Source organism: Choloepus didactylus, chromosome 7, assembly GCF_015220235.1.
Source record: "Choloepus didactylus isolate mChoDid1 chromosome 7, mChoDid1.pri, whole genome shotgun sequence".
Classification (NCBI taxonomy): Eukaryota; Metazoa; Chordata; class Mammalia; order Pilosa; family Megalonychidae; genus Choloepus; species Choloepus didactylus.
The window spans coordinates 35,193,700-35,207,203 of record NC_051313.1 but is presented as its reverse complement, the minus strand read 5'-3'; positions in this window follow the sequence as shown (position 1 = coordinate 35,207,203).

Below are 13,504 nucleotides of genomic sequence, written 5' to 3'. Positions count from 1 at the left end.
GCTTTGTCTATTAGCATTTCAATAACCCATTAGATCTCTGAGGAGGGCCGTTCTTTTTGTTTTTTTTTTTTTGTTTTTTTTTTTTTTTTTAAATCCTTTTTGCTTTTTCTAAAACAATTACTCTAAGAAGCTCAATACAGAAAGCTTCAAAGAATTGAAATTTGGGCACGTCAAGTCAAGAGCAGAACTAAGAGAGCTCTGAGACAAAAGGCAATATTCCAGTGGCTGAGAAAATTCACTAAACAACACAACTTCCCAAGAAAAGGGGGGTGTCCGCTCACAGCCACCATCCTGGTGAACAGGAAACACTCCTGCCCATCGCCAGCCCCATAGCCCAGAGCTGCCCCAGACAACCCAGTGTGACGGAAGTGCTTCAAATAACAGGCACACACCACAAAACTGGGCGTGGACATTAGCCTTCCCTGCAACCTCAGCTGAATGTCCCAGAGCTGGGAAGGGGGAGCAGTGTGAATTAACAGAGCCCCATTCAGCCATCATTTGAGCAGACTGGGAGCCTCCCAACACAGCCCAGCAGCCCAGAACTGCCCTGGGGGGACGGCACTCACCTGTGACATAGCACAGTCATCCCTCAACAGAGGACCCGGGGTGCACAGCCTGGAAGAGGGGCCCACTTGCAAGTCTCAGGAGCCATACGCCAATACCAAAGACTTGTGGGTCAGTGGCAGAGACAAACTGTGGCAGGACTGAACTGAAGGATTAGACTATTGCAGCAGCTTTAAAACTCTAGGATCATCAGGGAGATTTGATTGTTAGGGCCACCCCCCCTCCCCGACTGCCCAGAAACACGCCCCACATACAGGGCAGGCAACACCAACTACACACGCAAGCTTGGGACACCAATTGGGCCCCACAAGACTCACTCCCCCACTCACCAAAAAGGCTAAGCAGGGGAGATCTGGCTTGTGGAGAACAGGTGGCTCGTGGACGCCACCTGCTGGTTAGTTAGAGAAAGTGTACTCCACGAAGCTGTAGATCTGATAAATTAGAGATAAGGACTTCAACTGGTCTACAAACCCTAAAAGAACCCTATCAATTTCAGCAAATGCCACGAGGCCAAAAACAACAGAAAATTATAAAGCATATGAAAAAACCAGACGATATGGATAACCCAAGCCCAAGCACCCAAATCAAAATACCAGAAGAGACACACCACCTAGAGCAGCTACTCAAAGAACTAAAGATGAACAATGAGACCCTAGTACGGGATATGAAGGAAATCAAGAAGACCCTAGAAGAGCATAAAGAAGACATTGCAAGACTAAATAAAAAAATGGATGATCTTATGGAAATTAAAGAAACTGTTGACCAAATTAAAAAGATTCTGGACACTCATAGTACAAGACTAGAGGAAGTTGAACAACGAATCAGTGACCTGGAAGATGACAGAATGGAAAATGAAAGCATAAAAGAAAGAATGGGGAAAAAAATTGAAAAACTCGAAATGGACCTCAGGGATATGATAGATAATATGAAACGTCCAAATATAAGACTCATTGGTGTCCCAGAAGGGGAAGAAAAGGGTAAAGGTCTAGGAAGAGTATTCAAAGAAATTGTTGGGGAAAACTTCCCAAATCTTCTAAACAACATAAATACACAAATCATAAATGCTCAGCGAACTCCAAATAGAATAAATCCAAAAAAACCCACTCCGAGACATATACTGATCACACTGTCAAACATAGAAGAGAAGGAGCAAGTTCTGAAAGCAGCAAGAGAAAAGCAATTCACCACATACAAAGGAAACAGCATAAGACTAAGTAGTGACTACTCAGCAGCCACCATGGAGGCAAGAAGGCAGTGGCACGATATATTTAAAATTCTGAGTGAGAGGAATTTCCAGCCAAGAATACTTTATCCAGCAAAGCTCTCCTTCAAATTTGAGGGAGAGCTTAAATTTTTCACAGACAAAGAAATGCTGAGAGAATTTGCTAACAAGAGACCTGCCCTACTGGAGATACTAAAGGGAGCCCTACAGACAGAGAAACAAAGACAGGACAGAGAGACCTGGAGAAAGGTTCAGTACTAAAGAGATTCGGTATGGGTACAATAAAGGATATTAATAGAGAGAGGGAAAAATATGGCAAACATAATCCAAAGGATAAGAGGGCCTATTCAAGAAATGCCTTCACGGTTTTAACGTTGAATGTAAATGGATTAAACTCCCCAATTAAAAGATATAGATTCGCAGAATGGATCAAAAAAAATGAACCATCAATATGTTGCATACAAGAGACTCATCTTAGACACAGGGACACAAAGAAACTGAAAGTGAAAGGATGGAAAAAAATATTTCATGCAAGCTACAGCCAAAAGAAAGCAGGTGTAGCAATATTAATCTCAGATAAAATAGACTTCAAATGCAGGGATGTTTTGAGAGACAAAGAAGGCCACTACATACTAATAAAAGGGGCAATTCAGCAAGAAGAAATAACAATCGTAAATGTCTATGCACCCAATCAAGGTGCCACAAAATACATGAGAGAAACATTGGCAAAACTAAAGGAAGCAATTGATGTTTCCACAATAATTGTGGGAGACTTCAACACATCACTCTCTCCTATAGATAGATCAACCAGACAGAAGACCAATAAGGAAATTGAAAACCTAAACAATCTGATAAATGAATTAGATTTAACAGACATCTACAGGACATTACATCCCAAATCACCAGGATACACATACTTTTCTAGTGCTCACGGAACTTTCTCCAGAATAGATCATATGCTGGGACATAAAACAAGCCTCAATAAATTTAAAAAGATTGAAATTATTCAAAGCACATTCTCTGACCACAATGGAATACAATTAGAAGTCAATAACCATCAGAGACTTAGAAAATTCACAAATACCTGGAGGTTAAACAACACACTCCTAAACAATCAGTGGGTTAAAGAAGAAATAGCAAGAGAAATTGCTAAATATATAGAGACGAATGAAAATGAGAACACAACATACCAAAACCTATGGGATGCAGCAAAAGCAGTGCTAAGGGGGAAATTTATAGCACTAAACGCATATATTAAAAAGGAAGAAAGAGCCAAAATCAAAGAACTAATGGATCAACTGAAGAAGCTAGAAAATGAACAGCAAACCAATCCTAAACCAAGTACAAGAAAAGAAATAACAAGGATTAAAGCAGAAATAAATGACATAGAGAACAAAAAAACAATAGAAAGGATAAATATCACCAAAAGTTGGTTCTTTGAGAAGATCAACAAGATTGACAAGCCCCTAGCTAGACTGACAAAATCAAAAAGAGAGAAGACCCATATAAACAAAATAATGAATGAAAAAGGTGACATAACTGCAGATCCTGAAGAAATTAAAAAATTATAAGAGGATATTATGAACAACTGTATGGCAACAAACTGGATAATGTAGAAGAAATGGACAATTTCCTGGAAACATATGAACAACCTAGACTGACCAGAGAAGAAATAGAAGACCTCAACCAACCCATCACAAGCAAAGAGATCCAATCAGTCATCAAAAATCTTCCCACAAATAAATGCCCAGGGCCAGATGGCTTCACAGGGGAATTCTACCAAACTTTCCAGAAAGAACTGACACCAATCTTACTCAAACTCTTTCAAAACATTGAAAAAAATGGAACACTACCTAACTCATTTTATGAAGCTAACATCAATCTAATACCAAAACCAGGCAAAGATGCTACAAAAAAGGAAAACTACCGGCCAATCTCCCTAATGAATATAGATGCAAAAATCCTCAACAAAATACTTGCAAATCGAATCCAAAGACACATTAAAAAAATCATACACCATGACCAAGTGGGGTTCATTCCAGGCATGCAAGGATGGTTCAACATCAGAAAAACAATCAATGTATTACAACACATTAAAAACTCGAAAGGGAAAAATCAGTTGATCATCTCAATAGATGCTGAAAAAGCATTTGACAAAATCCAACATCCCTTTTTGATAAAAACACTTCAAAAGGTAGGAATTGAAGGAAACTTCCTCAACATGATAAAGAGCATATATGAAAAACCCACAGCCAGCATAGTACTCAATGGTGAGAGACTGAAAGCCTTCCCTCTAAGATCAGGAACAAGACAAGGATGCCCGCTGTCACCACTGTTATTCAACATTGTGCTGGAAGTGCTAGCCAGGGCAATCCGGCAAGACAAAGAAATAAAAGGCATCCAAATTGGAAAAGAAGAAGTAAAACTGTCATTGTTTGCAGATGATATGATCTTCTATCTAGAAAACCCTGAGAAATCGACGATACACCTACTAGAGCTAATAAACAAATTTAGCAAAGTAGCGGGATACAAGATTAATGCACATAAGTCAGTAATGTTTCTATATGCTAGAAATGAACAAACTGAAGAGACACTCAAGAAAAAGATACCATTTTCAATAGCAACTAAAAAAATCAAGTACCTAGGAATAAACTTAACCAAAGATGTAAAAGACCTATACAAAGAAAACTACATAACTCTACTAAAAGAAATAGAAGGGGACCTTAAAAGATGGAAAAATATTCCATGTTCATGGATAGGAAGGCTAAATGTCATTAAGATGTCAATTCTACCCAAACTCATCTACAGATTCAATGCAATCCCAATCAAAATTCCAACAACCTACTTTGCAGACTTGGAAAAGCTAGTTATCAAATTTATTTGGAAAGGGAAGATGCCTCGAATTGCTAAAGACACTCTAAAAAAGAAAAACGAAGTGGGAGGACTTACACTCCCTGACTTTGAAGCTTATTATAAAGCCACAGTTGCCAAAACAGCATGGTACTGGCACAAAGATAGACATATAGATCAATGGAATCGAATTGAGAATTCAGAGATAGACCCTCAGATCTATGGCCGACTGATCTTTGATAAGGCCCCCAAAGTCACCGAACTGAGCCATAATTGTCTTTTCAACAAATGGGGCTGGGAGAGTTGGATATCCATATCCAAAAGAATGAAAGAGGACCCCTACCTCACCCCCTACACAAAAATTAACTCAAAATGGACCAAAGATCTCAATATAAAAGAAAGTACCATAAAACTCCTAGAAGATAATGTAGGAAAACATCTTCAAGACCTTGTATTAGGAGGCCACTTCCTAGACTTTACACCCAAAGCACAAGCAACAAAAGAGAAAATAGATAAATGGGAACTCCTCAAGCTTAGAAGTTTCTGCACCTCAAAGGAATTTCTCAAAAAGGTAAAGAGGCAGCCAACTCAATGGGAAAAAATTTTTGGAAACCATGTATCTGACAAAAGACTGATATCTTGCATATACAAAGAAATCCTACAACTCAATGACAATAGTACAGACAGCCCAATTATAAAATGGGCAAAAGATATGAAAAGACAGTTCTCTGAAGAGGAAATACAAATGGCCAAGAAACACATGAAAAAATGTTCAGCTTCACTAGCTATTAGAGAGATGCAAATTAAGACCACAATGAGATACCATCTAACACCGGTTAGAATGGCTGCCATTAAACAAACAGGAAACTACAAATGCTGGAGGGGATGTGGAGAAATTGGAACTCTTATTCATTGTTGGTGGGACTGTATAATGGTTCAGCCACTCTGGAAGTCAGTCTGGCAGTTCCTTAGAAAACTAGATATAGAGCTACCATTCGATCCAGCGATTGCACTTCTCGGTATATACCCGGAAGGTCGGAAAGCAGTGACACGAACAGATATCTGCACGCCAATGTTCATAGCAGCATTATTCACAATTGCCAAGAGATGGAAACAACCCAAATGTCCTTCAACAGATGAGTGGATAAATAAAATGTGGTATATACACAAGATGGAATACTACGCGGCAGTAAGAAGGAACGATCTGGTGAAACATATGACAACATGGATGAACCTTGAAGACATAATGCTGAGCAAAATAAGCCAGGCACAAAAAGAGAAATATTATATGCTACCACTAATGTGAACTTTGAAAAATGTAAAACAAATGGTTTATAATGTAGAATGTAGGGGAACTAGCAGTAGAGAGCAATTAAGGAAGGGGGAACAATAATCCAAGAAGAACAGATAAGCTATTTAACGTTCTGGGGATGCCCAGAAATGACTATGGTCTGTTAATTTCTGATGGATGTAGTAGGAACAAGTTCACTGAAATGTTGCTATATTATGTAACTTTCTTGGGGTAAAGTAGGAACATGTTGGAAGTTAAGCAGTTATCTTAGGTTAGTTGTCTTTTTCTTACTCCCTTGCTATGGTCTCTTTGAAATGTTCTTTTATTGTATGTTTGTTTTCTTTTTAACTTTTTTTTTCATACAGTTGATTTAAAAAAGAAGGGAAAGTAAAAAAAAAAAAAAAAAGAAAAAAGACAAACAAGGAAAAAAAAAAAAAAAAGGATGTGGTGCCCCCTTGAGGAGCCTGTGGAGAATGCAGGGGTATTTGCCTACCCCACCTTCATGGTTGCTAACATGACCACAGACATAGGGGACTGGTGGTTTGATGGGTTGAGCCCTCTACCATAAGTTTTACCCTTGGGAAGACGGTTGCTGCAAAGGAGAGGCTAGGCCTCCCTGTATTTGTGCCTAAGAGTCTCCTCCTGAATGCCTCTTTGTTGCTCAGATGTGGCCCTCTCTCTCTGGCTGGGCCAACTTGAAAGGTGAAATCACTGCCCTCCCCCCTACGTGGGATCAGACACCCAGGGAAGTGAATCTCCCTGGCAACGTGGAATATGACTCCCGGGGAGGAATGTAGACCCGGCATCGTGGGATGGAGAACATCTTCTTGACCAAAAGGGGGGTGTGAAAGGAAATGAAATAAGCTTCAGTGGCAGAGAGATTCCAAAACGAGCCGAGAGATCACTCTGGTGGGCACTCTTACGCACACTTTAGACAACCTTTTTTAGGTTCTAAAGAATTGGGGTAGCTGGTGGTGGATACCTGAAACTATTAAACTACAACCCAGAACCCATGAATCTCGAAGACAGTTGTATAAAAATGTAGCTTATGAGGGGTGACAGTGGGATTGGGAATGCCATAAGGACCAAACTCCACTTTGTCTAGTTTATGGATGGATGTGTAGAAAAGTAGGGGAAGCAAACAAACAGACAAAGGTACCCAGTGTTCTTTTTTACTTCAATTGCTCTTTTTCACTCTAATTATTATTCTTGTTATTTTTGTGTGTGTGCTAATGAAGGTGTTAGGGATTGATTTAGGTGATGAATGTACAACTATGTAATGGTACTGTAAACAATCGAAAGTACAATTTGTTTTGTATGACTGCGTGGTATGTGAATATATCTCAATAAAATGATGATTAAAAAAAAAAAAAAAAAGTAAGATGTAACTACATTTTTTAGGAATGCAAATTTATTGTATTGTCTAAGAGAAGACAGCTTAAAAAACCCTGAAACATTAATGGTGATTGTGTTAGATTTTATTTTATTCTTTTTGCAATGCAGAATGTTCTAGTGCTTAAAAATTACTATTAAGATACTTCCATAGTCACAAAAAAAGTGTTAGCAAAATATAAGTGAACTAGGGCCTGCTTCTTGTCTGTTGATAAAATGTTTGCTGCCATATTAGTTCAACAACAATCACAAAGCATTCTCAAGTGAACATATATTATATCAATTATGAAAATTATTTCTCTAAGTCTAACCTCATCCTAACTCTATCTTTAATATTAACCACATTGCTCCACAAATGGCAGAGTAGACTGTATGTTCAAAATTTAAATAAGCACTTTGCCCATAGTATCAGAGACCATGAAATAATTATGCATGGTATAATCTTAATGTTTCAGACCACAACCACAGAGATAATACAGGTTTATCGTAGGCACTGCAAGACAAAGACAATTGTGCACTTTATATCAGAAACAGATCTTTTTCCAAATCATTTATATTAATTTATTCAATAAATATTTATTGAGCATTAACTGAAAGATACATTCTGAAAAGATTACAGGAAGTCAGGAATCACAATTTAAAATGTTAGATAAGCAAGATGATAGTTTTTCTGGAATAAGCTGAGATCTGAACTCGGGCACTTTTATTTACTAAGAGAAAGAACACTCTACTCTTCCTAGTGAAATTCTGTACCCCCATGACTTTCATATATTTAATCAGATCTTTACATTAGTGCTTGTCCTCACCATATTTTTCCTATGTTAATTAGTCATTTAGTCAACTTGATAATTCTCTACAGGACCTACTAGCCTGTTCTAAACATAGGGGCTACTCATCAAATTAATGAAATTAATTCCATGTTTCACTCATATGCAAAATGATTGCTGAGCTTGTGTGCTCAATTTTAGATCATTTGCTCTACTCATAGATAATGCCTTCACAGGTATTGTCTATTCAAAACAGATGACTTAAGACTCAGTGACTTTTTCTAAATATCTAGCTAAGAAATTAAACTAATGAATATTTAATTATTTTTAAATATTAATGTTCTTAGAGGGCAGGAATATATAAAAATGAGATTCATATTTTATTCCTTTAGATAATGGTAATAAAACACAGTCATTGCATCTCTTGAGCATATAGATGGATAGTTTGCAATAGAAAGTGAAAATAAATGTGTCCATCACATAGAGCTAGCTGGAGGCCTTGATCTTTGGCTGAAAGTTATCAATATTGCTTATATATTAGCATTTGTTTGCTGAGTTTCCTAAACCAAATAATTTACCCTCTTTTACTAATATAGAAGTATACTCTGGTATAGAATAAGGTTAAAATTAAAAATTGCCTTTTTTATTTAAAAAAGTTAATTTTAAGATGGTCTTAATGAGACCATAGGTTTTCCTTATTTGTGTTCAAAATAAATACACCTTACCAGGGTGGAGGAGATTTTGGCAGCCTTGCTTAAATATTGTGAGAAGATAGGAGCAGTAGGAATTGTGGCTCAAGCACTCATTGTATAAATCAGGGGTCTCTGAAATGGGTGAGTGCACCTATGGTAATTGAAAGATAACCCATTGATGTGTAGAAGAAAATATAAGCCCTTGTATTTATATTATTTCCTAAAAGTGGAATGAGAATTGTTTTACTAATATTTGAAATATGGATTGGTACTGATGTCTTTACAAATTCCTTATGCCAGATTACCTGTTTTATGAAGAATCCATGAGCTATTCCAAGGAAAGAATGGAGTTGTTAACCCCAAGAGATTGTCTGTTTGCTTCAAGCATCTTGAGATGCATTAAAATTTACATGTTTTTCATTAAGTGGTTATGATAAAATGAGTTACGTACCCTAGAAAAAATATGTTCTTAATACATTCCTGTGGATGTGAACCGATTGTAAACAGGACATTTTGAAGATATGTGGCCAACTAAATTAGGATGGGTGGTAATCCTATTGCTGGAGGCTTTATAAAGAGAAAGTCTCAGGGAAGAGCTGAAGTTGGAAACCAGTGGAAACCACGAAAGGAAGGAAAGAACATCACTATGTGATGGGAAATCAGGGACTCAAGGATTGTCAACCAGCCTGAAAGGTACTGACCCTGGGAGAAAGCAAACCTCCCAGCCTCTGAAACTAAGACAATAAATTCCCATTGTTGAAGCCAACCCGTTGTGTGGTATTCGTCATAGCAGTCAGAAAATAAGACAGTGGTTCGATGGATTATGCTATCTCGTTTTAATTATACTAAACTTCCAAAAATGGACAACTGAATTAAAATGGACCTTGCAAAAAATGCTGGAATGAACATAATATAACTACAAGCAAGCAACACTGCCCTATCCCCCCAAAAAAAACTGTTAGAGCTGAAACTTTTACTTCTTAGTATAGGCTTTTTGCCAGCCACATTCCAAGGCATGATCCGTGAAGACCTAATCAAGTCTGGTAAAAAAGTTAGTCAAATTATTTTAGAGTATATTGTGCCTTGAAATGTTAGCTAACAATAAGGCAAAATGTATAATTTTTAAAGAAATGGAGATTATATCTAGATTTTAGTTATGTATAAATATTTATTTTATTATAACTGTTTATTTTTAAATTAATTAATTTTTAGTGATATGGATACTAGATCAAAGAAGTTTGGAGATCCCAGTTAGAAATACTGAATTTTGGATTCTCCTGGTTTGCAGATCCCAGTTAGAAATACTGAATTTTGGATTCTCCTGGGCATTTTGGACTGGAGTAGCTAAAGTAGAATGGTAAATGCTAAAGTCAAGTGACTATTCATTAATTTACCTGTTCACCAAGCACATCTTGAGATATAAGGTAAGCCTGACAGGTAATCACCATTCCCATATTGACTTTCAATGATTCCCCAAAACTTTTCATAATACCAGTAAAACAAAGATGGGACTCTTAGGGGTGATGCTATATTCAGTCTCCAGGGAAATAATCCTATGGGCAGCTCCTACTAGAAACCCATCTGAAAGTTTTGTCTGGTGTACCATTTTTTAAAAATTCAGTTTATTGAGATATATTCACGTACTATACAATCATCCACAGTGTACAATAAATTGTTCACAGTACCATAGTATAGTTGTGCTTCATCGCCACAGTTTTTGAACATTTTCATTACTCCAAAAAAATAAAAATAGGAATAAAAATAAAAGTTAAAAAGAACACTTGAAACATCCCATCCCCCCATCCCACCTTATTTTTCAATTAATTTTTGAACTAATTTTTCTAATCATCTATCCATATATTGGATAAAGGCAGTGAAGCCACAAGGTTTTCACAATCATGGTGTCCCATTTTTAAATGTAAGTTTTTGTAAGTTGAAAATGGGTCACCATAGATAATGATCAGGAGTATATGTATTGCCTATTCTTCTAAGTGTGGACTGATGACAACTCCTTCCTTTTGGTCTTTGATCTGCGTGGGATGCTATAGAACATTTCAGCATGGCAGCTCTAGGAGACTATCTTCTAGCCTGTGTTTTAGGTCAGAGTTGAGTTAAAGAGATGCATTTGCTCTGCCCACAGGTTGTTCCCTCAGAAAACTAATAACCCATTTATTGAGGAGGTGCAGGACCTTTGGAGCAGGAAACAGCTTGTTTTTCTTAAAATGTTTGACAAACCTGACAGCTGGAGCTATCTCTGGAATCTGCACCACAGCAATGATGGAACCCCAGGCTTGATGTGTGCTGCCCAATAAAGTGGACAGGAATTTCAGAGAGTGATACTAGGAGGGAAAAACTGAGCCCTTCCAGTGGGAAAGAGTGCACTTTCTCCAAAGTCAAGATATTGCTGTTCTGAGACAAATACCACTACTTAATGGGGTACTCTCCAGCATATCACAATATTCTGAAAGTAAGTTGTGATGACTTTGGAAGCATGAAGAGAAAATGAACTGGTATGGAATGAATCGTATCCCCCTGAAAGAGAGGTTCGAGTCCTAACCCCTGTTCCCATGATGTGACCCCATTTGGAAACAGGATCTTTGAAGATGCTAGTTTAGGTGAAGCTAAAAGGTCCATGATGGATGGAGTGTTTGGGTTGCTGGTTTGTTTGTTATTTTTTATAAGATGGGTAATAATTGTTCACATCTATAGACTTTCAGCAAGAGAAAATGATAAGGAGCTGGTAAATATAAAATACAAGGAGGAACAACTGGAAATATGAGGCAAATAATGAACAAAAGGGAAAAGATTGAAAGAGCAAATAGAAGGATTATTCATCAGGTCAAAGAGGATGTTTCTTCTACTAAAAGATGAAGAAAAGAGGTAAATATCTATTTTGGCAATATTATCTTCTAAGTATTCTTCGATCTTTCCTGTTCTGATTTCTCAGTCTCTGTTGGCTTGTCTTTCTCCACCCAATCCTAGTTTTCCTTCAGACTTCATATCTTAACAAGTGATACCAGGAAAAAAAACTCTCAAAATCATTCTTGATTTATACCTTTGCTTTACCTTCCATATGCAACCCATCAATATGTTCTTCAGTGCTACCTTCAAAATAGGCTTTGGATACAATCACACCTTACTCCCTCTACCACCACCGACCCAATTCAAGCCACTGATGTGTAGCTTCAGCACTCCAGCTAACATCCCCTAAAGGATAGTTAATGCATAGTTAATTTCCAAACTGAAGCAAAACATTTTTGAGAGTGATATAGGAGGTTATTTATAATTACATGGAACATTAGACAAAATTCAAAGTATCAGGAAAAATGGTTGCACTGGCACTGGCTGCCCCTGTTGCCACACATATCCCTGTTTAACCTGTTTTTCATATGGCTTCCGGATTGAAGACTGATCAGATGGTGCCACCAGCCACCCCCTCCACCCCCAGCTTCAAACCTCCTAGAGGTTTCAATAGGACAATGAATCAAATGATGGCCAGTAACCTATAAGACCTTGCATGAGCTGAACCCTGCTTCTCTCTCCCAGCTCATCTCAGAACCCGTGTCTCCTCTTTCTTCCTTCCTTTGGGACTCTTGCCTTCTTTGTTTGCCTTAAACATACCATACTCTTTCCCACCTCAGGGCTTTTGCATTTGCTCTTCCTTCTCCCTAGCATGTGTTTTCCCTGGTTCTTCCTATGGGAGGTGCTTCCTAATAAGTCAAGGCCAAGACCAAGCTATGAGCTTCATCTCAGAATGTTTCTTCTTCACCAAACAATGTAATCAACACACTTCTAACTTCCCATGCACTACCTATCCCATCAATTGCTTATTTCCTGTACAGCCTTGCCACAACCTGTGGTTATGAAATGTGTTTACTTATTGGTATTTGTCTTCCCTCACTGAAAGGTAACTTCCACGAGGTGAAAAATCATGTCTATCTCTCTCATCATTATGCTCAAGTGCCTAATACAGTATCTGCAGATAATAAGCCTCCACCAAATACGTTTTCGATGAATGGACAGGTGCATGCCTATAATTATGACCGTGATAGGGCATGAGGGTGAGATAATTCTTAACTGATGGCTTCTATTTTATCTGAGAGGTGAAAGGAAAATTAATCTACTAAAAATTATGTGGGATAGTGCAAGGATAGAGGTAGAGAGTTCAGAAACAGGCATATTTTACACTCACATGATTAATGAAAAGGTTAACACTGTTGTATAGTAGAGGAAAGAATTTTCTTTTTACTAAGCCTTGCTGGGTCATTTATATCCATACTTTAAAAGAATCCTATCTTGACCCCTACCTTACAACATACACAAAATAATGTATTGAAGACAGAAATGTGAAGGGGAAAATATAAAACTATTAGAAGAAAGTTTATGATAACATCTTCATTACCTTGAAGAAATCAAACATTCCTTATTGGATGCATAACAATTATAATCTGGATTGCATTAGAATCACAAACTTGTGTCCATCAAAAGATGCCTTGAAGTAACTATTAAGATATTCTCAGAATGGGAGAAAATACATACACTGTTTTATGTCTAATTTTTAACTAGAATACCTTCAAATGTCCTTAAATCAATAAGGGAGACACAACTCAGTAGAAAGAGGATGGGCAAAAGACTTGAACAGACATATCACAAGAGAGAATATCATAATAAATTTATGAAAAAATACTCAATTATAGTCATTGTCTTAGTTTGCTAGGGCTGCAGC